Raw genomic sequence first — 25,015 nt, 5'->3', positions numbered from 1 at the left:
TTCAAAACTCAAACTAGAAACCCACCATATAAGCAATGAAGCTATCAAAATTTCTTAGTCACTGGTCTATTTTTGGTGAAGTTTTGTGTAAGCAGTGAAGCGTTTCATCATCAATAAGCGGGGGGTTTGGAAGTAGATTTCAACCATCAATAGACGCGCCTAAGTTAGAACCTCACTACCTGCATCATTGCCCCAAGAGCAAAGATAAAGTAATTAAAGAGGATTATGATTCAAAACTCATAAACTAAAAACTTGGCATATAAGAACTACAGGTATTAGAATCTGTAAGTCACTGGTCTGTTTCTGGTGAAATTTTATGTAAGTAATGAAGCATTTTGTCATCACTAAGCAGGGTGTTTGGCAATAGATTTCAACTAGCAATAGACACGAATCAGTTAGAACTTCACTAGTTGCGTCATTGCCCCAAGTACAAAGATAAAGTAAGCAAAAAGAATTATGATTCAAAAATCATAAACTAAAAACCGACATATAAGCAATGAAGCTATTAGAATCTGTAAGTTACCGGTCTATTTTTGGTGAAATTTTGTGTAAATAATGAAGCATTTCATCATCACTAAGCAGGGTGTTTGGCAATAGATTTCAACTAGCAATAGACACGAATCGGTTAGAACTTCACTAGTTGCGTCATTGCCCCAAGTACAAAGATAAAGTAAGCAAAAAGAATTATCATTCAAAACTCATAAACTAAAAACCGACATATAAGCAATGAAGCTATTAGAATCTGTAAGTTACCGATCTGTTTCTGGTGAAATTTTATGTAATAAATGAAGCGTTTCATCAAGGGGTTTGGAATTAGATTTCAACCAGCAATAGATGTGCCCCAGTTAGAACCTCATTGGTTGTGTTATTTCCCCATGTTCAAAGATAAAGTAACCAAAGAGGATTATGATTCAAAACTCATAAACTAAAAACCTGACATATAAGCAATGAAGCTATTAGAATCTATAGGCAATAAAGCATTTTTTCATCAGTAAGCGGTGGTTGACAAGGCCTCATTCCAAGTCATTATATATATGATTTGAAATAGTTTATATGATACAAAACTATATAAATGAAATTGAAATAAATATAATATAAAATGGAGAATAGTGAAATAAAACAAACAAAATTGAGCAAAAATGAAATGTGAATCAAGCAAGTAGTAGATATAAAATTTTAAACATACAAAATTGAGCAAGCACATAGATTAGGGAACAAAACAATCGAAATTGAAAGCAAAAATTAGGGATATCATACCTGATTAGCTATTATAGTAGTTGCATTATGATAAACGTATATTAAGGAAAAAACGATGGAACAATTGTTCAAACAAATTTAGCGGCGAGGGAAATTAATAGAATATAGACACAGTTTGTGAAAATTAGGCTAAATTTTTTAAGATGAATAACGATATATGAATATGTAACATTTTTCTATTTTCTCAAGATAAAATAGAGTTTTTAAAATTTTAATTTTATAAAATATAACCTTTTTTGCGCCTTTATGTTTTATTAATTAAATAACCAAATGATTTTTTATTAAAATTTTAAGATTCCCACCCAAGGCAATAATTATCAATAAGGACTAGTTAATAATTTTTTTGGACCATATTTTATCCCTTCGCAATAAAATGCACAATTAGGGACTGAAATTTAATCTTTTCCCAATAAATATACTTTAAGAGGAAGAATTTTTAACTCATCCTTAAATGTTGGTCTTAAATAGACCTTTTTTCAAGTGTAGATAGATAAAAATAGTCAACACAGGATACCAAGTCCACGACTTGGTAGAAATAGTACAACGGCATCTAAAAGTATCAATAAAACTCAACATCTAGAACAGTCAATACATCAATCTCAAAACAAAAGACTAAAAATAAAGGTAAAGTGAAATGTGCATTTCAAACTCCATGAGATCACCCTATCTTCAAAAATCAATCACCGCATAAACAACGATCAACAACGGTAGTTAGTACTACGAGCTACACTAGAAAGGTACAAACTGTTGTATGAGTACCAAAACAATGGGTACTCAGTAGGCATCATCGACCAACTGAGCTAAATCATGATATAGGTATGATAAAATGCAAGATAATCATAATCTAAGTCAAGGTACAGAAATAAACCTGAATCATCTCCAACATTGTTGTTCATAATAAGTAATTAAATCAGAATAACAATATAACATAAGGCATAAACATATAACAATAATCAATAATGTATCATAATGTATCATCACATGCAAACATAACTACAAAATTGGCTACCATACGCTAATTGATGCAGAAAAGTAAAAAACTCATCACAGCCTCTCATACGATAGGAGAGTACACTCAAGAGAAGAATAAATCAATCAACCAACATTCTAGTTAACTTTCATCATAATTTAACCATCGTTCCATAATTATCATTAATCGGTCATTTAAAATATTTCATAATTCCCCAACATTAGACAATGTCCTCATATTCAATAATATTATCATCACTTAGCAATCTTAGCATCAATATACTTTGGTCACCATTTACTATCTAACCATCTCTTATTTACTAATCTATTTGGATATTAGTCATCATATAACCTCTAATAAATATTCAACAACTATTTACCAGATAGCAACTAATTATCATTTGTTAGATAACCATCAATTATCACTAGCATCATTTATCAACAAATATAATTTACTTACTAATCATTATTACCAACTAAACCTCATTTATCAACTAGTCATTATTATCCACTTAAATTAAAATCCACTACTAATCTTTATTTAGCACTAATCATTCACTATACCACATTATAACATTTATAACTTTCGAGCTACAACCAACATCACTAATATCAACACCATCTAAATCTCATATGAGCATATATATAAGCATATAATTTCCATACATAGGACTAGCCAGGCTCAAATAAGTAGATGTACTCATAGGCATATTAATATAATCATTCTCTGGCCTTGCCGAGAATTAATGCATCATCATAATTATCCTTTGGTCTTACTGGGTATTTATCATTATTATCATCCTCCAACCTTGATAGGTATAATATATCATCACTATGTCTTTTGTCCTTTCCAGGTATCAATATAACATCACAATGTCCTTCGGCCTTGTCGGGTATCAATATATTATCAAAATATCCTCCATCTTTGTCGGGTATTAATATATTATTATAATGTCCTATGACCTTGATGGGTATCAGTATATCATCATAATATTCTTCAGCCTTACCAGTATTAAATATATATATATATATATATAATCGTAATTGGTGGCAAAATCAATAGCATAAGCAATCATATAATGAAGTATCATGATTCAAACATAATTAATGACATCACTTCCCAATATAATCAATAAACATGACTTCTAGCATCATTAACACCATAATTTCAAACATCATTAATAAGAATGATTTCTAGCATAATTACTAGCATAATTATTTAAGCATGAGTAATAACATAGTCAATGGTCCGAATAATTGCCTAATTGATGGGTTAATCAATAACATAATTATGGGCTTATTCGATAGCATAATCAATAATTCATCATATCATAATCAATGATCTAGTCAATTCGACCATGAACATTACTTATAATGTCCTCACCATAATTCATTACTATGGTTCCTAAATATTGCCTCAAAAGGGGCATTCTCTAAGCATTTAATAAGAGCGTAAGGTTTTCAAGAGAACTATATCAACATTGGCTTAAGGTAGGTCAAAAGCCTCCTTCTAAATCCTTGAAATACATTCTAAGTCAAATTCTAGCCCAGACTAGGCCAAGGTATCTAAATCAACTCTTATATCAAGCCACAATTAGCTCTAAGGTAGAGATTCTACTCAAGCACTTTAACTAAGTTCAATAGAACTAAGGAAACCTTTATTTTTACCAGAAACTAAAGCCAAACTTACCCTAAGCATGATTAATATAGCCTTTTACTTAATTTACAGCAAACTAAGGTATTCTCATGCTAAACATGAGTAATGAATTCTAATTCTCTAAGGTTCAAGGCAACAACTAATCATTCCAACTCTATGCTCTCAAATGACTTAAATGATCATTTATTTCATCAATCCTAAACCTAAAACCCATATCAAATCTAATAAAATATCATAAACATACTATGACATAGCTCAATCTAACAAGGGGTAAACCTAGCCTACCTCAACACCGAAGAAAGCTCAACGAACCATTAAACCTTTAATTTTCCCTTTTGAGAAGCCTCCCCAAGATTCCAAGCTATCAAAAACACATTATACTCATCAATATAAGAATATCGATACCCATATTGCACCATTATGATTTGGGTCTAAAAAATGACGTTAAAACCTCATGTGGGTCCTATTTATAGAAATCATATTTTCAAGCCAACCCAATATTAATAGATAATCAAGGAATCTTTACCTTCAAAAATGGGTAAAAACTAAGCTAATTTGAGGATAAAATCAAAACCTAAGGGTTTTAGGGTTTTGAGAATAAACAAAAATTCAACCATGAATTCAGAAGATTCTTACCTTAAATCCGATCATAATTACAAAAATAGATGTTACTCTAGCTTACCAAGTTCTCACAAGTTTCAATTTTAAGCTCGAACACTATTTTTGGTTTTAGTTCCCAATGGGGAGATGAAAAATTCTTAAAATCATGAAAAAGGATCAATTTATATCCAGTCTAGGGCATCGGCAGTCACTAACACTGCCTCCAAGAGTACGATCACCACATCTTGTCACTGCACATGGGAAGTATCATCTCACCCTATTATCTGCGATCACACTATATCCTCTGCACACTATATCACGATCACAATTTCAAGTGTCATGTCGTAGTGCACCAGAAAACCTTATGTACCAAATTTCCTAAGTCCAATAATAGACTCGATCGAGTGCTCAAGATTTTGTTTGAATCTCATATATGAAAATGAACTATGTAACCATACCAAATTCAATATTTTGGATGTGATGAAGCAATTGTATTTTCTATCCGATGTCTTTTACTTAAAATATGGGTCCCATACCTATATTTATAATTTCTTAACTTTCTTACTAATAGGTCAAAATGAGCTCAGGTGCCTTAGGAACCGAACCAATGATCTACCTAGCCTAAAATTGATATTCTAGAGCTATTTTCACAGTTAAAATTTTCATACAAGTTCATTTTACTAAATGTTTTTCCCAACGACCATTTGTAACCAGCAAAGACTTCAAAATAGGGAGCTCTAAAACCTAAATGAACTGTCCGATAACCAAACTGTCAATCCCAGCAAGTCATAAATTACTTGATGCATCTATGGAAAATATGTAATAGAAAAAATAAGTGGAAATATTGAAAATTACCTAAAGGGTCATTATAGAAGGTCCCGTGCATCCCCTCCAACAGCTTCTAATAATGAATTTTAAAGGGCCACACCAGTTTTTTCCTACTCTTTTAACATCAAAACTATGTTTTTAGGATATTTTAAGGTTGATTATAGATATTAATACCACCCTATTCTCTCATTACGCAGAAAAAACATTTGATACAAAGTTTCAAATAGAGAAGAGAAATAATTTTCCCTAAGGCAGAGCTAGGGTTCATCTTCTTCAAGCTTCCAATTTTAAATAATTCTTTAGGTTTATCTCTCTAGGTATGTGGGATTTCATCAATGGGTATCCTTTTACCAATTAAGTCCCAAAGTTAACCTAATTCTTCAGTTTAGTTCCTTTTTCTCGATTTAGGGTTTATGAATATTGTCAAATTCCTTGAAATCTCAGTGCTTTGGTATTATTTAGTTGTAATACATGTTTTATCATGGATTTTAGTATTATTACATGTCCTTGATCACAAACCCTAATTAAATTGTGAAATCCTTAAGTTCGGACTTTAGTTATTAAATTCCTTAATTTCACTTTGATAATAAAACTGGCATAATGATTGCATGCTTCAAAGATGGTGGGTTATGAACACCTGATGACCAAAGATTACATGCATATACTTTTGAGTAATATATCTTATATTTTATTTATTTTAAATGCTTTTATATAATTTATTTATTTTTAGTCTTTAGATTATTATTATCATTGAGCATTACAGTTATTAGTGTCATTCAATTAGGAGTAATACTTAGCACCGAGTAGACGTAGGGCTGAAGGATCACCCATCAACTAGGTAGAGACCTTTATTAGAAGTCTCTAAGTCTTAGAACTACAACACCACCCTAGATTCTAAAATGTCACCTGTTAGACCAATCTTGACACGTTAATACTTTTGGACATTAGTTTAGTTGATACATAGCAGTCAGTGTTCGTACCCTTGGCAAGGTACTAAAAACCCTTCTAATTAAAGTTATAGGTTGGACCCCAATTATCTTAAATATGGGTATGTCGATTATTAATAGCTCCCATAGTCTATATTCTACAGTTTGGATTCAGCTACTTGCATGACCTTACGTTCAATTATTCAGTTTTTTATACAACAGATGTTCATTACTTGGTCTTGCATCAATTTATCATGTTGCATGCATCCTGTTTAGAATATATCAATTTATTCCTATCTCACATACTCAATACATTCCAATTGTTAACTGTATATTTGCTATACTATATTGTCTCATAATATAGGTTCTGACGCTCAAAACTTAGATCATGCTTAGTATGACCTCCTATTATATCAGTAATAATATTTTAGTGAGTCCTCATTATTCAAGGGTTAGTATTAACATTTCATTTTATTTTACTTTAGGTTACAAATAACTAGAGTTAGTTGGGGGATTGTCCCAACAACTTGTCTTAATAGAGGCTTTCATACATACAGTTAGATACTTTCAACTTATAGTTTTAAACTCAAACATTGATGTTGGATTTCTTTTAAATATTTATTTCATCATTCAGTTTAATGTTCACATAAGTGCTTTATCAGTTATTTTTATTTTTCTTAGTGTAATGCCAGGTTGTGGGTTAGCTTGGGGTGACTTGTGACTCTAAGCACCGTGTTATGACTAGGGGTAGTCTCGAGTCATAACAAACTTGATATCAGAGCCTCAATTTTAAAGTTTTCTAAGGTTTCTAAAGCCGCATAAAACATAGTCTTATTCATGGGTGTGAAGCGTGACATACTTTTTAGTGAGAGGTTATGAAACATTTAAGGAAAATTGACACTTCTCTTATGTTCATAACATTTGAAAGAGTGCGAACTCTATTGAAAACTTCTTCTATCTAATTCTCTGCATATTTATAGAATATGCCTCCAAAAAGAACTAAAGGATGGATGAGTGAAAATGATAAAAGGGTTTAAAATCAGCAAGCACCACCACCATATCCTAAAAACCCTCTGAATGAATAATTCTTCCATGTCAAATTTAGGGTTTCTTTCAAAGTCTTAGACTAGTCCATGTATACTCAGAAAAATGCTATGCTACCAGCCAATATGGCAGTAAATTTGGTGGCAATTTGAGTTCAAGACTTCATATGGATGGATCCTTCAAGTCTGAAGAGGATCCACATGAGTTCTTGAATAGTGTTTAGAAAGTTACTAAAAAAATGAGTGTCACTCTAATTAAGTGTTGACTTGGATGCTATCAATTGCAAGGAGTGGCTCACACTTGGTATAAGCAATGGAAAGATGGTAAAGGTGTAGATACAATATGAGTAGAGTGGGATGAGTTTATTGCTATATTTTTGGATAGGTTCATATCACTAGAACTAAGGGAGGCAAATTTGTAGGAAGTCATAAATCTAAATCAAGGTAACATGAGTATTAATGAGTATTCTCTTAATTTTACTCATTTACGCTCAAGCGATGGTTGTTTGACTTTAGGGCCCTAATAATTAAGTTTATGTATGGTGTTTCTAAGGATGTGGTCAAGGAATGTAGAAATGTTATGTTGGTTAAGGAGATGGACCTCTCTAGGTCAATAGTTCATGCTTAACAAATTGAAAGAAAATAAAATCAAGGAGAGGGAAAGGGGAAGTACAAGGGCTAGAATAAGTAGTTATAATTTCTCTCAATAGAGGTTATATAGTGGAAATCATTATTATTTATGCCATAAATCTTCATCTCTAGCCTTAGTTTCTTCTATCTCACCAGTTTCCAAGTATAATATAATCAAGATAGGGCATTAGGATCTAAATCCTAGGGTAGTGTAAGTAGTGTTCATACCAACCTGATATGCAAGAAATATTGTAGAAACCATAAGAATGAGTGTATATCAAGTAGTGATGTTAGCTTTAGGTGTGGTAGGTCAGGCCAGAAACTAAGGGAATGCTCAGTATCTTTACAAAGAGATAGGGATACTCATCAGCAAAGTTAAACCAACTCTTTAGTAAATCTAGTAGGTCGCCTAAATCAGCAGAGTATATCATCTAGTATAGCTAGCGGAAAATGGCAAAATAGGTTCTATGACCTCTATACCTTACAAGATCAAGAGGGTTTCTCCTAATGTAGTCTCGGGTATATTGCAGGTCTTCTATATTCGCATTATTAGATCTTGTGGCCATACTTTCTTTTATAACTCCCTATATAGAAGGTTACTTTGGTGTTAGTCCCATAATTATCTTAGAACCTATCTCAGACTATACTATAGTTGGTGACTCTTTCATAGATAGATGGGTATAAAGAAATTGCCCAGTCATAATCTCCTAGCAAGTCACCTTAACTGACCTTGTAGAGCTAGACATGGTAGATTTTAATGTCATTCTTGGCATGGATTTGCTACACTTTTCCTATGCCTCTATTTATTATAGGAAGATTGTCGTCCTATTCTAGTCACTAATGAACTAGATTTAGAGTAGAAGGGTATTACCTCAATGCCTATGGGTAAGTTCATCTCTTACCTTAGGGCTAGAAAGTTGATCTCCAAATGGTGCATCTATTATTTTGTTTTAGTTAAGGATTCAAGATCTAAGGCCCTAACTCTGGGGCCAGTTCTAGTGGTAAATGAGTTTCCAAAAGTGTTTCCAGAAAATCTACCTGGAGTTCCTCCTATGTGAGAAATTGACTTCAAAATAGATCTCCTTTTAATATACCCATCTGTTTCAATTCTATCCTACAGAATGGATCCAATCGAGATTAAAAAGTTAAAAAACCTCCTAGACAAAGGTTTTATCAAGCCTAGTGTCTCTCTGTGGGGTGCTCCAATTTTTTTTCATGCATAAGAAAGATGATTCTCTCATAATGTGTAGCAATTACTATAAGTTAAACAAAGTCATAGTAAAAAATAAGTATCCCATTCTCAAGACTGTGACTTGTTTGACCAACTTTAGGTTGTAAGTTGTTTCTCTAAGATAGACGTTAAATCAGGTTTTTATCAGCCTAGAGTTAGAGAATGTATCATTTTAAGACAACCTAAAATAACTCAGATTTTTGACCTTGAAAATTTCCTGAACTTTGAACTCACTGCCTTAGGTACGACTAGACCCCATGAGTCGTAAGGTGTCTTGACAAGTCATTAGGATGAGTCATAACCAAATCAGTAAGTTTATGGCTTAATTCTTCTCTGAGAACTAGTGGCCACTAAGAGCCATAATGAGATGTTATGAGTCATTAGGTGTAATCATAGGGTGTCCAGTATACGTCCCAATTGATGTTTTGTGTTGACTATGACTGGACCCTATAAGTTGTAGGGTCCAATTATGATTGGTATTATTAAGTCATAAGGATAATAGTATAGGGTGCCTTGGTGGTACTTCCTTGGTTATGACTAGTAGTGATGAGTCATAAGGAATGGTTATGACTCAAGGGGTTGACTTGTAATTAAAGACGGCACTTTTCAGCTTTTTAAGTTAAAAGCATTCTAGATATTTTCCCTCTTAACTAAATAGAAACCCATGACTTATAAACTCTTTTAGGGTGTCATTATCTCTTAAAAATAACTAAGTAACTCCTTGAATACTCCCAAATCTCCAAGGTCAAGAACACTTTGGGTTTTTAAAAGGTTGATCAATGAGGGCTCTCAAGGGTGATTTCTCTTCATATATCTTACTATTACAGGCATGTTACTCTTCCCTCATTGCTAACTCAGTAAAAGCATATGATTTGAAGTATTGTTCATGATATTATTGTGATGGTTTTGAAACAAAGGTTGGGGTTTTTTGAATATCTATGTATTGAACAAAGTTTCTCATGATTTATTTGTGATTTCCATGCTTTAAGTATGGTTTTAAACTTGTGGGAGCATGGGTATGGTGAATGAACTAGGGAATTTTGATTTTTCCTAACTTGTGGCTTTTAAAGTGGTTATAACCCTTACCCCATAATGTGAAATTAGTTTTAGTTATGAGAAATATGGGAATTTGTAAAATTGAATTATTCTTGAACTATTGCATGATATAAAAAGGTATTTTAATTAAAATGGTATGATTTAATGAACAAAGAAAGTCAATTTACCCCAATGTGTATTAATGAATAATGGGAGTTATTCTCCCAAGTTAATAAGAATTGTTTTGGTATGTTGTTGTTACCTTGCAAGTGTAGTTGGTATGACAGTTCCAACATTATATGCCTTATTATGAAATAGGGTTAAATGAAAAAGAATGTGCGATACTTGTTTTAATTGGTCTCGTGAAGATAGAAGCCAAGTGATTGATACTGGAAACTGAATTTCCGACATAGGGGTCAAAAAGACCAGGGAGGTACAAGTCCTCCTTATTATTATTTTATAGTTAGGGAGGTTTGAGTCCCTCATGAATTATTATATAATTAGGTGCTCAAGTCACCTTGGTGTGCATATATATGAGATTATTCTCCAATTTATGTTGCTACACACACCGGGGCCCAACCAAAGGTACGAGATAGGACCATATGGCTTGTGGGTACTATTATATGATGGTTGAGCTATAAAATCCAGATAAGATTTTGAAAATCATGTTAAGCCTTGTTCCATATCCCTATATGTGATATATATATATATATATATGTTTATGAATTTGATTATGTGCATTAGTTTTGAATAATTTTAAATTTTTGATCATATCATTTTGTTATCCTTATCACTAAGTTACATGCTAGTGTTCATCCCACTAACTATCTTTGGATGATGTATCCCCACGCGATGCAGGAACTATTCATACTTCTACTCCTCTTGCATAGATACATAGATTCAAGATCAACTAGCGAGTCAGATTAAAGTCATGAGATCTCATACTTTAAAAGACCGCATTTCATGATTATGCTATCATTTACATTTTGACTATTCCTTTGGATTTGTTTTTTTGCAATTATAGGGCGCATGTCCCCATACTTTATTGATTTTAAGTTTGGATCATAGTTTAGAATGCTTTACTTGGACTACTGTGTCTATTGAACGGTATCAGTCAGTTGGTTCGCCAGTTGTCAATGGTTGTTATGGACATGTATTTAAGCTTTCTTAGACTATTGTATGTTATCTTGTTATATGCTCAAAATTCAGCTAACCTTGGGGTGTGGCGTGTTTGGTTTGCTTAGGTACACTGGGTGATCTTAGGTCCTTATGGGACTTAAAATACCGGTCACGGCCAGGCCGTGGTTTGGGTGGTGACAAAAGTGATATCAGAGCCAAGGTTTGGAGTCATTGGGTTTCCAACAAATCCACATCGAGTAGAGTCTCATTTATGGGTATGTAGCATGCCACACTTATAAGGGAGAAGCTATGAGACATTTAGGAATATTTCCCTTTCTTGTTGTTCTATTTTAAGCTATAGAGTTTAAGGTCTTGAGTCTCTTTAATTCCAATTTGTTTGCTTTTCAGATCATGACTCCTTAATAATTTGAATCTCATGGAAACTTCTCTATCCCACTTGAGTACAATGTTGATGGGATATGTGTTGCTTATAGGGTACAGACCCGGTCTAGGGGTCCAATTCCAGATTTCCCTTCTGGATTTCCATCGGTATCCTTTAGTCCTCCTCGAGCTCCTCAGGTTGATTTGTCAAAAATAGAATTTCATTAGTCTATTCATATTTTGTCTCAGTTGGTATCTTCTCAGTTTGAGTGTGTAGCTTTTGTTACTCTATCTTTTGAGGCCACAAGGGTTGGCCTATTTATGAGTTTGAGTCCTTCTTTGTTCATCGGCGTTAAGGTTGACGAAGATCCTCAAGGTTTTAGTGCTGATATGGAGAAGATCTTCTAGGTTATGCATTCTACTAATGTGGAAGGTGTAGAATTTATAGCCTATCAGTTGAAGGATGTAGCATACAAATGGTATGAGGAATGGGATTTGTCTAGGGAAGATGATCACGAATTTATACTGTGGGATAATTTCTCTAGTGATTTTCTAAACTACTTCTTTCCTCAAGAGATAAGAGAGGTAAATCTAGAAGAGTTTGTTAATTTAAATCAAGGTAGGATGATGGTCAAGGAGTAAGCCTTGAAATTCTATCAGTTGTCCAAATATGCTCCTGAGTTAATGTTTCACACGAGGGGTAGAATGAGGATATTTTCTTTTAGGTTATTCAATGATTTGATTCTAAAGAGTAAGGCTACCTTATTGAACAAGGATATGGACATCGCCAGATTGATTAAATATATACAGCAGGTTGAGAAAGATAAGAAAAAATAGGCAGAGATAAGGGAAAGGCAGAATAAAAAGTATAGATTTTCTGATCAAGGTGGAGGTCAATAGCAGAGTAGAAAAGATTGTGGAAAGTAGTCTAAGAAGAAGTGGGCAGTTCTAGTTCCTACTCTATGGCTAGTGCTCCTTATTCGAAGCTATCAGGTGATCATTATTCTCATCATGATTATGGATTTAGGGCATAAGATGCCCAATCTTAAGCTGGTGGGGCTTAATCCTCTCTATCATAACCTTCTTGTAGATTCTGTAGACAGGTGCACCATGGGTTTAATGAATAAGATAGGAATAGGTGTTTTAAATATGGTTAGATTGGTCACTTACAGAGGGACTGTCCTTCTAAGGTTGCTTCAGGGGAAAATAAGATTCCTATTTCAACTTCCTTAAATCATTCCCCAAAGGGTGTTGCATCTATTTTTATTATCGGTACAAGCCAAAATTACTTTTATGCCTTTGCTACCTGCCAGGACTCGGAGGCATCCTTTGATGTCATCACTGGTATGTTATGACTCTTTTCTCGTGATGTGTATTTCTTATTTGATCCATGGTCCACTTTTTATTTTGTGACCCCATTTGTGGTTATGCATTTTGGTTTTAGTCCTAATTTTATCCCCAATCCCTTTTCTATTTCAATCCTAGTGGGTGACATTGTAGTTGCTAGAAGAGTTTATAGGGGTTATGTGGTATTTGCTGGTGGTAGAGAAACTCTGGTAGATCTGATAGAGTCAGACATGGTTGATATGGATATCATATTAGGGATGGGTGGGTTGCATTTGTGCTATGCCTTCTTAGATTATTGAAACCATAGGGTCATGTTTAAATTACCTAACGAGCCAGTCATTGAGTAGGAAAGGGGTTCTCTGCTGAGTAAGGTAAGATTCATATCATATCTTAGAGACCAAAAGTTGATTTCCAAGATATGTCTTTATTATTTAGTTTGAGTTAGTAATTCTAACTCAGATGGATCCTTTATATACAACCATTCCTGTGGTCAATTAATTCCCTAAGGTTTTCCCTGATGATCTTCCTAGTGTTACTCCTGATAGTGAGACTGATTTTGGGATTGACATTGTTTCGTACACTCATCCTATCTCTATCCCTCCCTATAGAATAGCTTTGACTAAGTTGAAGAATCCTAAGAAGCAGTTGAAAGACTTCTTTGAATAGGTTTTCATCCATTCTAGTGTGTCACTGTGGGGTGCACTAGTTTTGTCCATCCATAAGAAGGATGGTTCCCTTTGAATGTTCATTAATTACCTGATACAGTGAAGAATAAGTATCCTCTTCCACGGATTGACAATTTGTTTGACCAACTTTAACATGCTAGATATTTCCTTAATTTTGATATCAGGTCGAGTTATCATCAGCTAAATATTATGGAGGTGGATATCCCTAAAACTAACTTCCTAACTTGGTGTGGTAATTATGAATTCTTAGTCATGTCTTTTGGTTTGACTAATGCCCCGACAACATTCATGGACTTGATGAATGGGGTCTTCCATTAATTTCTAGATTTTTTTGTTGTCATATTTATAGATGATATTTTGTTGTATTCCAAGAGTAACATGGATCAAGCCAATCATCTCCGCATCATGTTTCAAACTTTGAAAGATCAACATTTTTATGCTAAGTTTTCAAAGTACGAATTTTAGTTGAAGGTTGTTACTTTTCTGGGTCATGTCATTACAAGTGAAGGGATCATGGTGGATCCACAGAAAGTTACAGTAGTTAAGAAGTGGCCTAGGCCCACATCTCTAATCAATATTAAGATCTTTTTTGGTTAAGTCAGATATTATATGATATTTGTGGAGAGTTTCTTGACTATAGCTACTCCATCGATTAAGTTGACCCAGAAGAAGGTAAAGTTCTGGTGGTCTGATGCTTGTGAGGGTAGTTTTGGAGAATCTTAAAGATAAGTTGACTTCAGCTTTGATTTTTACTTTACTCGAGGTTATTAATGGTTTTATTTTCTATTATGATGCATCTCGTATGGGACTTGGTTGTGTGTTAATGCAGTATGGCAGGGTGGTCGCCTATACTTCTAGGCAGTTAAAAGTTCACGAGAAGAATTATTCGACTCATGACTTAGAGTTGTTCATTGTGGTGTTCACATCGAAGATATGGTGTCACTATTTATATAGAGTCCATGTAGATATCTTTTCTAATCATAAGACTCTACAATATGTGTTCACCAATAAGGAGTTGAATCTCAGGTAGAAGATATAGCTTGAGTTGCCGAAAGACTACAACATAAGTCTCCACTATCACCCAGGTAAAGCTAATGTGGTTGCCGATGCTCTTAACAGGTTATCCATAGGGAGTCTAGCTCATATGGATAAGGATAAGTGGGAGATGGTGTAATATATTCACCTTTTTTCTAACCTTAAAGCTTATCTCAAGGACTCTGAGGATGGTGGTGTATTTGTTCAAGAGGTGGCGAAGACATCCCTTACTGCTGAAATAAAGGAGAAATAAATACTAGATCCTATCTTAGTAAAGAGTAAGAGAGATATGGGTCAGCAAAAGGTTATAGATTTTAGGATTGGTGGTGATGGTATCTTAAGGTACCAAGGCAGATTATGTGTTCCTAATATAGATGGGTTAAGAGAGAGGATCTTGGTTGGGGCTCATGAGTCGCGTTATGTCATTCATCCTGGATTGATAAAGATGTATCATGATCTTAAGAAGATTTATTAGTGGAACAATATAAAGTGAGATGTAGCCAGTTTTGAGGCCCGGTGGGTTGACTCAAGAGATCAAACAATTGGTGTGGAATGGGAGATAATTAATGTAGATTTCATCATCGGTCTTCCTTGGTCTTGGAATCTGTTTGATTCAGTTTGGGTCATCATTGATAGGATGACTAAGTTTGCTCTCTTCTTGCCAGTGAGTACTAATTATTCAGCAGAGGATTATTTGAAGTTATTCCTCCAAGAGATTGTGAAGTTGAATGGGGTGCCTGATTCTATCATGTCAGATCATGGTACTTAGTTCTCATCACATTTTTGGTATTTGGTTCAGATATGTTTGGGAACTAAGGTGAGCCTTAGTACTGCTTTTCACCCATAGTCGGATGGGCAAGTAAAAAGGACTATTCAGATATTGTAAGATATGCTTTGAGCATACATGATTGACTATAGTGGTAGTTGGGTTGATCATTTGCCTCTTATAGAGTTTGTCTATAATAATAACTACCACTCTAGTATTGGGATAGCTCTATTTGAGGCATTGTATGGTAGGAGGTGTAGGTTTCCTATTAGGTAGTTCGAGGTTGGTGAGGCAGAGATGTTTGGCCCAGATTTGGTTCACCTAGCAATGGAGAAGGTTAAGGTGATTTGAGAGACACTTAAAGCTGTCCAAAGTATCCAAAAGTCCTACGTGAATATGAGGCATAGGGAGTTAGAGTTTGAGGTTAGAAATTGGATGTTTTTAAGGATATCTCCCATGAAGGGATTAATGCAGTTTGGAAAAAAGGAGAAGCTCAGTCCCCTATATATCGGTCTGTACTTGGTCTTGAATAGGGTTGGTAATGTTGTATATGATTTGGAGTTGCCTCTTAGTTTGAACTCCATCCATCTTGTGTTTCATGTTTCGATGTTGAGAAACTTCATGGGTAATCTTTTGAGGGTTACTCCTTTGGAGCAGGAGGGTATTTTGGATTCCTTATTATATTAGGAAGTCTCGGTTAAAATTTTGGATAGGTAAGTTCGCCAGTTGCAAACTAAGAATGTAGCTTTGGTGAAGGTTCTATGGAGGAACCACGAGGTTGAATAGGCTACTTAGGAAGCTGAAGGTATCCATTCTTTCTTTCCACTCTGGATAATCGTGTGTAAGGTATGTGTTATTCTTATTATCTTTCTTTTTAACTTTGTTAAAGGAAAGAGTGATTTCCTTGGCATCTTTATTTTTTGAGTTTGTTAAAGCTAAGAGCATAGGTATATGGAGTCAAATCGTACTATAAATTACTTTGTCCCGTCATTCAAGGATGAATGATCCAAGAGAGGGATAATTGAAGAACCCCAGATTTTGTCCCTTACAAATTTCTTGATCTTTGAGCTCACTGCCCTGAGTACGACTGGACCCCATGAGTCATATGGTGTCTTGACGAGTCATGGGGATGAGTCGTAACTAAACAAGTAAGTTTATGGCTTGATTATACTCTAAGTACAAGTGGCTCATAAAAAGCTACAATGAATTGTTATGAATTATTAGGTGTAATCGTAGGGAGTCCAGTGTATGTACCTATTTATGTTTTATGTTTACTACGATGGAACCCTATGAGTCGTAGGGTCCCATTATGATCGGTACAATTGAGTCGTAAGGATAATAGTGTAGGGTGCCTTGGTGGTATTTCCTTGGTTACGACTAGTGGTGACGAGTCGTAAGGAGTGGTTACGAGTCAGGGGGTTGACTCATAATAAAAGGCAGCACTTTTCATATTTTTTAGTTGAGGGCATTACCCATAACTTATAAGCTCTTTTAGGGTGTCATTATCTCTCAGAAACATCTAAGTAACTCCTCAAATACTCCTAAATCCTCAAGGTCAAGAACACTAGGGTTTTCAAAAGGTTGATCAATTAGGGGTCTCAAGGGTGATTTCTCTTCATACATCTTTCTATTACAGTCAAGTTACTCTTCCTCATTGTTAATTTTGTAAAAGCATGTTATTTAAAGTATTTTTCATGAGATTATTGACTTGGTTTTGAAACAAAGGTTGGATTTTTTTGAATCTTTATCAATTGAATAATGTTTCTCATGATTTATTTCTAAATTCCATGCTTTAAATATGGTTTTGAACCTATGGGTGCATGGGTATGGTGAATGAAGTAAGGAATTGTGATTTTCCCAAACTTGTGGTGAAAAAGAATTCCTATCTTTAGAAGTAAATCCCACTAAACTAGACTTGTATGCTTGACATGAAAAGTATTTGAAGTGGTTATAACCCCTATCCTAAAATGTCAAATTGATTTTAGTTATAAGAACTATGGGAAGTTGTAAAATTGAACTAGTCTTGAACTATTGCATGACATAAAAAGGTATTTGAAATAAAATGGTATGATTTAATGAACAGAGGAAGTCAGTGTACCCCAATATGTATTAATGAACAAAGGGAGTTGTTCTCCCCAAGTTAGTGGGAATTATTTTGTCATGTTGTTTTAACCTTGCAAGTGTAGTTGGTATGACAATACCAACATTATATGCCTTAATGTGGAATGTGTGATAGTTGTTTTAATTGGGCTATAATAAGGTTTGTGTAGCTGAGTAGTGAAGGTAGAGGTTCGAGTGACCAATATTGGAAACCATATTTGCCAACGTGGGGTTCAAAGTGACCAGGGAGGTTCGAGTCCCCCTTATTATTATTTCATGGTTATGGAGGTTTGACTCTCCTGTAAATCATTATATGATTAGGTGCTTATGTCGCCTTGGTATTTGTTGGAGAGTTTGAGTCCTCCATGTTCTTATAGATGAGATTATTCTTTAATTTGTGCAACGACACACATTAGGGCCTGACCAGGGGGCAAGAGTTGAGGCCCATATAGCTTGTGGGTACTATTATATGACAGTTGAGCTCCATAATCTAGTCTAAGATTTTGAAAAACATGTTAAGACTTATTCCCTATCCCGGCATGTGATATATATATATATATGTTTATGCATTTGGTTATGTGCATCGGTTTTGAATTATTTTAAATTATTGATCATATGATTATGTTATCCTTATCCCCAAGTTTCATTCTAGAGTTCACCACGCCAATCGTCTTCGGATGTTGTAACCCCACACGATGTAGGAACTGGTCATACTTCTACTCCTCCTGTGTAGTAACTTGGATTTTGGATTAGCTAGTGAATAAGTTTGAAGTGGTGAGCTTTCCATACATTGGAAAACCCCATTTCATGATTATGGTTTCCTTTACATTTTTACTATTCCTTTGGATTTGGTTTTTGGATATTGTAGAGGGAATATCCCGACACTTTATTGATATTCAGTTTTGGATCATAGTTTAGAAGGATTTATTTAGACTACTGTGGCTATTGGGTGATATCGGTTAGTAGGTTAGCTGATTGTCAGTGGTTGGTTATGGACATGCATTTATGCTTTTGTAGAGTATTGCACGCTAACTTGTTATATGCTCAAAATTCAACCGACCTTGAGGTGTGGTGTGTTTGGTTTGGTTATGTATAAGGGGTGATCTCTAGTCTACGTGGGACTTGAGATACCTGTCACGGCCAGGCCCTAGTTCGGGTCGAGACACAACCCTCACAACTTGATATGGTCACTTTGAATATGTTGTTTTGTATTTTGGACTAAAGAATGCTACTGCAGTTTTTATGGACCTGATGAACAGGGTGTTCAGACAATACTTGGACACTTTTGTTATCGTTTTCTTAGACGACATCCTCATTTATTCTCAAAGAGAGGATGACCATGTAGATCGTCTAAGGATTGTCTTACGAACTCTTTGAGATTGTCAGCTATTTGCCAACTTTGGAAAGTGTTAATTTTGATTAAAATTAGTAAAATTCCTTGGTCACATTATTTTTGGTGAAGGCATTCAAGTTGATCCCCAAAAGACCAAAGCAGTACAAAACTGGCCTAGATGAATCTACTAGCAAATATCAGGAGTTTTTGGGGCTTAGTCAGTTACTACAGATAGTTTGTCGAAGAGTTTTCCCCCATCACTTCTCCTATGTCTAGGATGATTCAAAATAAAGTCAAATTTCAATAGTCTAATTTTTGTGCGAAGAGTTTACAAAAGCTGAAGAATCGATTGACCACCCCTCTAGTTTTAACTTTACCCGAGGTGTCAGATGGTTTTGTGGTTTACAGTGATGCTTATAGAGTCATACTTGGTTGTGTATTGATACAGAGGGGTAGAGTTATAGCATATGCCTTTACACAACTCAAACCTTATGAGAAGAACTACTCAACTCATGATCTTGAGTTGGCAGAAACTATTTTTGCTTTAATGATTTGGAACCAGTCCCTCTATGGGGTCCAAGCTGATGTGGTCACCGATCACAAGAGTCTTTAGTATGTATTTATTCCAAAGGATCTAAATCTCTGTCAAAATAGATGCCTAGAGTTGTTGAAGGATTATGCTATGAGTGTCTTGTACGACCCTGGTAAAGAAAATATGGTGGTCGATGTTCTTAGAAGATTATCTATAGAAAGTGTTTCTCATGTAAAGGATGAGAAGAAAAAGTTAGTCAGTGAGGTTCACGGGTTGGCAAGATTCGGAATTCAGTTGGTTGATTTAGTTTAAGGTAGTATTTTGGTTCAAGATGGTTTAAAATTCTCCTTGATTCCTGATGTAAAATAAATAAAATATAGTGTCCCTATTTTTCTTAGATTGAAAGTGGGGGTCCAGAGTCAAAAGGTTGAGGTTTTTTCCCAAAGGGGGATGGTGTTCTTCACTATCAAGGCAGGCTATGTGATCCAAATGTAAATGACTTAATATATGGAATTCTGGTAGAAGATCACGATTTCTAATATTTTATTTACCTAGGAGCCTCCAATATGTACTATGATTTATGAAAGTCTATTGGTAGAATGATGTGAAGAAAGATATTACAACATTTATGGCTAAGTGTCCAAATTGATAATAGTTTATGGTTGAGAACCAGAGACCTAGTGGTATGCTTCAGGCCATATTTCAACTTGGAAGTGGGAAAAAGTGAATATGAACTTCATCACAAGGTTTCCTCATACTCTTTAGAAGCATGATTCTATTTGGGTTATCATGGATCAAATGACTATGTTGGCCCATTTTCTGCCAATTAACACTTTAGATTCAGTTGAGGACTATGCTAAATTCTACTTGAGAGAGTTGGGGAAATTACATGGATTCTCTTTAAGTATCATTTCTGATAGAGGTACTTATCTTACCTCTCAGTTTTGGAAGAGGTTTTAGAAGTATTGGTACCAAAATTCATCTTAGCATAGATTTTCACCCACGGACAGATGGTCAAGCAGAGAGTACCATTCAAACCTTAGAGAACATGTTGAGAGTGTGTGTCATCATTTTCAAAGAAATTTGGGCTGATCATTTTCCTTTGATTGAGTTTGCTTATAAGAACAATTGTCACTATAATATTTAAATGGCCCTATTTGAGGCACTTTATGGTAGGAGGGGTAGATCTTCTTTTGGATAATTTGAGGTTGGTGAAGTTATACTGATAGGGCCAGACATAATCCATAAGGCTATTGATAAGGTTCAAATAATTAGAGAAAGACTGAGAATGGCTCAGAGTCGTCAAAAGTCCTATGAAGATATGAGAAAATGGGAGCTTGAGTTTGTTGTTGGTGATTTTTTCTACTTAAAAGTTTCACTAATGAAGGGGTGCGGATATTTGGGAAGCAAGGAATGCTTAATCCTCACAAGATTGGTCCTTATTAGAGTATATGTCATTTTAAAAAAGTGGCCTATAAGTTAGATTAGCCGGCGGACTTGACAGCAATACATCTAGTCTTTTATGTTGTCTTGTTAAAAAAATACATTGGCAATCTTACATTGGTTATGCCTTTAGAATGTGTAGGGGTGAAAGATAGTCTCTCTTATGAAGAAGCACCTATTGAGATCCTTGACCATAAGGCTCGTAAGTTAAGGAAGGTCATCTTGGTAAAGGTTCGTTGGAATTAAGTTAAGGGGGCTACTTGGGAAGCAAAGGCAGATAAGATGATCAAGTACCCCATATCTTCCCTTCAAACTTAGTCCCAGCTTGAGGTAATATTTTCCTATTAATTAAGTAATTCTTAATGTTTCTTGTCATCCATCTATTCACATGTCATAACATGCATCTATGAGTCCAATTCAGTCCGTGTTTTAGTTACTGACTCAATATCATATCATTGTTCAACTCGTAGAAAATCAGTGTGGAAATTTTAGGTATAGATAGTATGAAAGAGTTCTTATAATATAATTAGAAGTGGTGAAGAAAATGTGGGAATCGAATCTCTTTTCCCCTAACCTTCTAGCTTAGTCAGTTTCTATTCGGGGACGAATAACCCTAAGGAGGAGATATTGTAACACCCCAAAATTTCAAGCCAAGGCTAAATTGTTGTTTCAAGTACATGTAGGATTACAAATCAAGTTTTAACAGTATGATAAGGGATTTTTCCATGTTCCAAGGCCACATGAACCTTTCAGCCCATAACTTAGAAAAACCTTCCTTGTCGATTGATTCCTTGAGAAATAAACAACTTCAAATAAAGATAAATTCTATATTCTGGAGATTCTTTGATATTAATACCCACCAAGTGGTAGATATTTTAATTATCTTTCTAACGCATCCCATTTAGTCTGAATTTGATGTTGAGGTGAAAAGTTATGGCCATTTTAGTGAAGCATTGTCCAATAGTGAGATGTTATAAGTCGAAGCACGACTGCATGGATATTGTACATTTGTACGATGGTCTTATTATATAGATACAAACCCAACATATAAAAATTTGATAAGTATACCTCCAATCATGAGAGGGACCATAATCGTACTTTAAAACCACGATCGTGAGTCCCACGAATGATCTTGATTGAAACAACAAACCTACAAACCAAGGTACAACTATAGGTAGAGCCCATGATCATATCAAGGCTTTTCTAATAATTTTTAGAGATATCTCTTCCATCTCTGACCCACGAGTACAACCCACGATCATAGGATGGTCCATCATGGGAAGGTTTTGTACGTCCCCTTTAGTAGTTTTTATTTACTAATTTTAAAGGGGCACACCAGCCTTTTCTCACTCTTTTAACATCAAAACTATGTTGTTTAGGATATTTTAAGATTGATTATTGATTTTGATCAAATTACACCTCTCAAAAAGTATAAAGTGGTCGTTGAATCAAATATAGAACCCAACTCGGATGGGGTCTATTCCATGAGGAATATGCCAAAATTTTGTCAAGCATTTGCTGACGTAATTTGGAATTATGTAAATAAAAAGGGTGGTTTTGTGAAAATAAGTATAATAATAACAGTTGTTGGTTAATTAGATTGTGATCAATATGAGACAGGAACTAGGATCGTGTTCTACATAACTTCATAACTCCACAGGTTGTTCATGCTTAACAGACTATCTTGATGTCATGCATGAAACATATAACAAGATATGTATCACCCAACCATCTCTAGACCTTGGTAAGATAAATTTCACTCATCTTCTCACAGACTCAGAGCGTCGTATTACTAACCCTTATTTTGTGATCTCAGATTAACTATCCCAGTTATGGATAAAGTTAATTAGATGAAGGTTAGTAGCTTCAAAATTGCCATTGTTATTTTATTTTCCCAATATCTACCTCTCTCTCGAGTAAGTCTAGAACATAGGTGAGTCCCTAATATTGTCCATTGTCAAGTAAGCAATAAAACCAAAGGAAATACCAATACATACAAGAACATTAGTCTAGAATGGCTTCATAAATACATACAAGAACATTAGTCTAGAATGGCTTCATACTTTAACTCAATTTTGTTAATTCATCATAGTTCTCGTAACTCTAGCTATGCGGTTTAGCTATCGTGATTGTAAGAACACATGAACATTTCCTAGATGAAAGTATAATGATGAACATATAAGAATAAGATGAAAAATAAAAATCACAAATTAATTAGAAATCCTAAAAACCAACGTCAAATATTTCAAGATCAATAATATATCTCAGAACCTCAAAGTAATGTAAAAGTGTATAAAGAATATGACCTATGTAAAGGTGCATAAAAAATAAAATAAAACCCTATAGGAGCATTTATATATACAACACGAATACTATTTCAAACTATATAGGAAAAGAAGGTCGGCAGCAGCTACAACTTGTTGGTTGAGTCATGGACCAGACCCATGATCCGTAACTTGAAATCGTGGAAATTAGGCTTTGCATAAAGATTTAGTGCTTGAATAATGACTCCAACACACAAGTAGTGGGTTGGAGTCATGGATCATGGGTTGCTTTGTGGAAATTAGACTTCACTTTTCAGCTTTTGAACTTTAAGTTACGCCTCCACTCATGCCACATGGTTCCCACCCATGATTCATGAGTCAACTCATAAGCCATCAGCTTAGTTTACATCGTTCTTTTTTAGTTTTACCTCTGAAACATGGTTTCCTTCACAATCAACACAAAACACATTATACCCAACAATAATACCTATGTTCCTGCATAATTTCCGTGTTTTAAGTACTGAAAGTTCTATGAAACTGATAACTCTCAAACTACACCTCTCGTGTGAGAATATAAGCGATCATTGTCAATATATAACCTAACTATGTTGGGGTCGAATCCCATAAGGAATATGGTGTGAACATAAGTCGTTTGAAATTTAATCAACTGATAGTTGGATGTTTCCTGAAATAGGGGTTTTGAAGATTAGCAAATAATTGTTGGTCACTTTAGTTTCAGTGTTTGTAATCAAGAGTTTATGGAAAACCAGAATTATATTCACTATGGGTTTTGGTACTTGGCAGATGCTAATAGTGATTCAAGATTCTCACGATAGGTAGGAACAACAGATTGTCTTTATTGAAGTTATGCCTAAATGTCTCTCAACCTACTTAAGCATTTAATTACCAAATCCTCTCGGACTTAGGGAATTTATATTCACTGACCAAACTTCACCTCAGGTTAATTAACCTTGTTACAGCGTCAATTATTAAACGGAAGGTTGGTAGCTTCCAAGTCCCTGTCAATAATTCACTTCCTACTATAGTTGATTTCTTATCTCAAGCAAATCAAAGAAGGTGCTATCTTCTATTTGCAACCAATAGACAGTAATTAAAACCCCAGAATTATCAAGGAGTCCTATTACCTTTAGAATCTTAAACACTTAGCAACTTACCATGAACTAACCCATAGATCCCTTAATTCAGGTTAAAGGGGTTTAGCCACTCATAATGTAATAATCGATACAACAAGTTGAATTCATAATTTGAAAGATGAACTTACAGCAAGATGAATAGCAATGAGTTTTTCTCATATTAGATCAAAGTAGAAATCCCAAAATATTGATGATAATCTCTTCAAAGTTAATTGGTTTTTTCAAGCCAAGACACTAGAGAGAAAATAACAAAATACGTGTGTTACAAAATACTTTCAAAATCCTCTTAGAAAACCCTAAACTATGGTTTAAATACTTCAGCCTAATAATGGAAACAAAATCACAGAGTTCAGTGTTCTTCTCGGATTAGGTGATGACATGCGTGATGCCTTATCAATTTATTTTTTATACCCGTCTTCAACTATGCACCTGTATGATAGGCACCCTCAACTTAGATAATTTTCCTGAGTTGGAATACATAATGTTCAAGAAGGTACTAGGGCCAAAATAAGTTCATTGTAATTAAAATAGGAAGGTGAATGGGTTAAATAAGAAAATACGTCACTTTAGACTCAAATTCAGGATCAAGGGATACTTAATTTCATTTGTCGGTTATTTAGGATAAAAGTGGACTTATTCAAGAATGGCCTATGATCCAGTCCCAACCAACTATCCTACA

General features: G+C 34.6%; 4 pseudogenes; all 4 read right to left on the bottom strand.

Annotated features, from left to right (window-relative positions):
• Positions 1 to 31: 31 nt before the first annotated feature.
• Positions 32 to 206, bottom strand: LOC124889995 (annotated as a pseudogene).
• Positions 207 to 300: 94 nt separating this feature from the next.
• Positions 301 to 437, bottom strand: LOC124889993 (annotated as a pseudogene).
• Positions 438 to 526: 89 nt separating this feature from the next.
• LOC124889994 lies at positions 527 to 667 on the bottom strand (annotated as a pseudogene).
• Positions 668 to 760: 93 nt separating this feature from the next.
• Positions 761 to 887, bottom strand: LOC124889997 (annotated as a pseudogene).
• Positions 888 to 25,015: the final 24,128 nt, after the last annotated feature.

Source organism: Capsicum annuum, chromosome 12 (assembly GCF_002878395.1).
Source record: "Capsicum annuum cultivar UCD-10X-F1 chromosome 12, UCD10Xv1.1, whole genome shotgun sequence".
NCBI classification, from domain to species: Eukaryota; Viridiplantae; Streptophyta; class Magnoliopsida; order Solanales; family Solanaceae; genus Capsicum; species Capsicum annuum.
The sequence above is the reverse complement of the archived record's forward strand: the minus strand, read 5'-3'. Positions and strand labels throughout refer to the sequence as shown.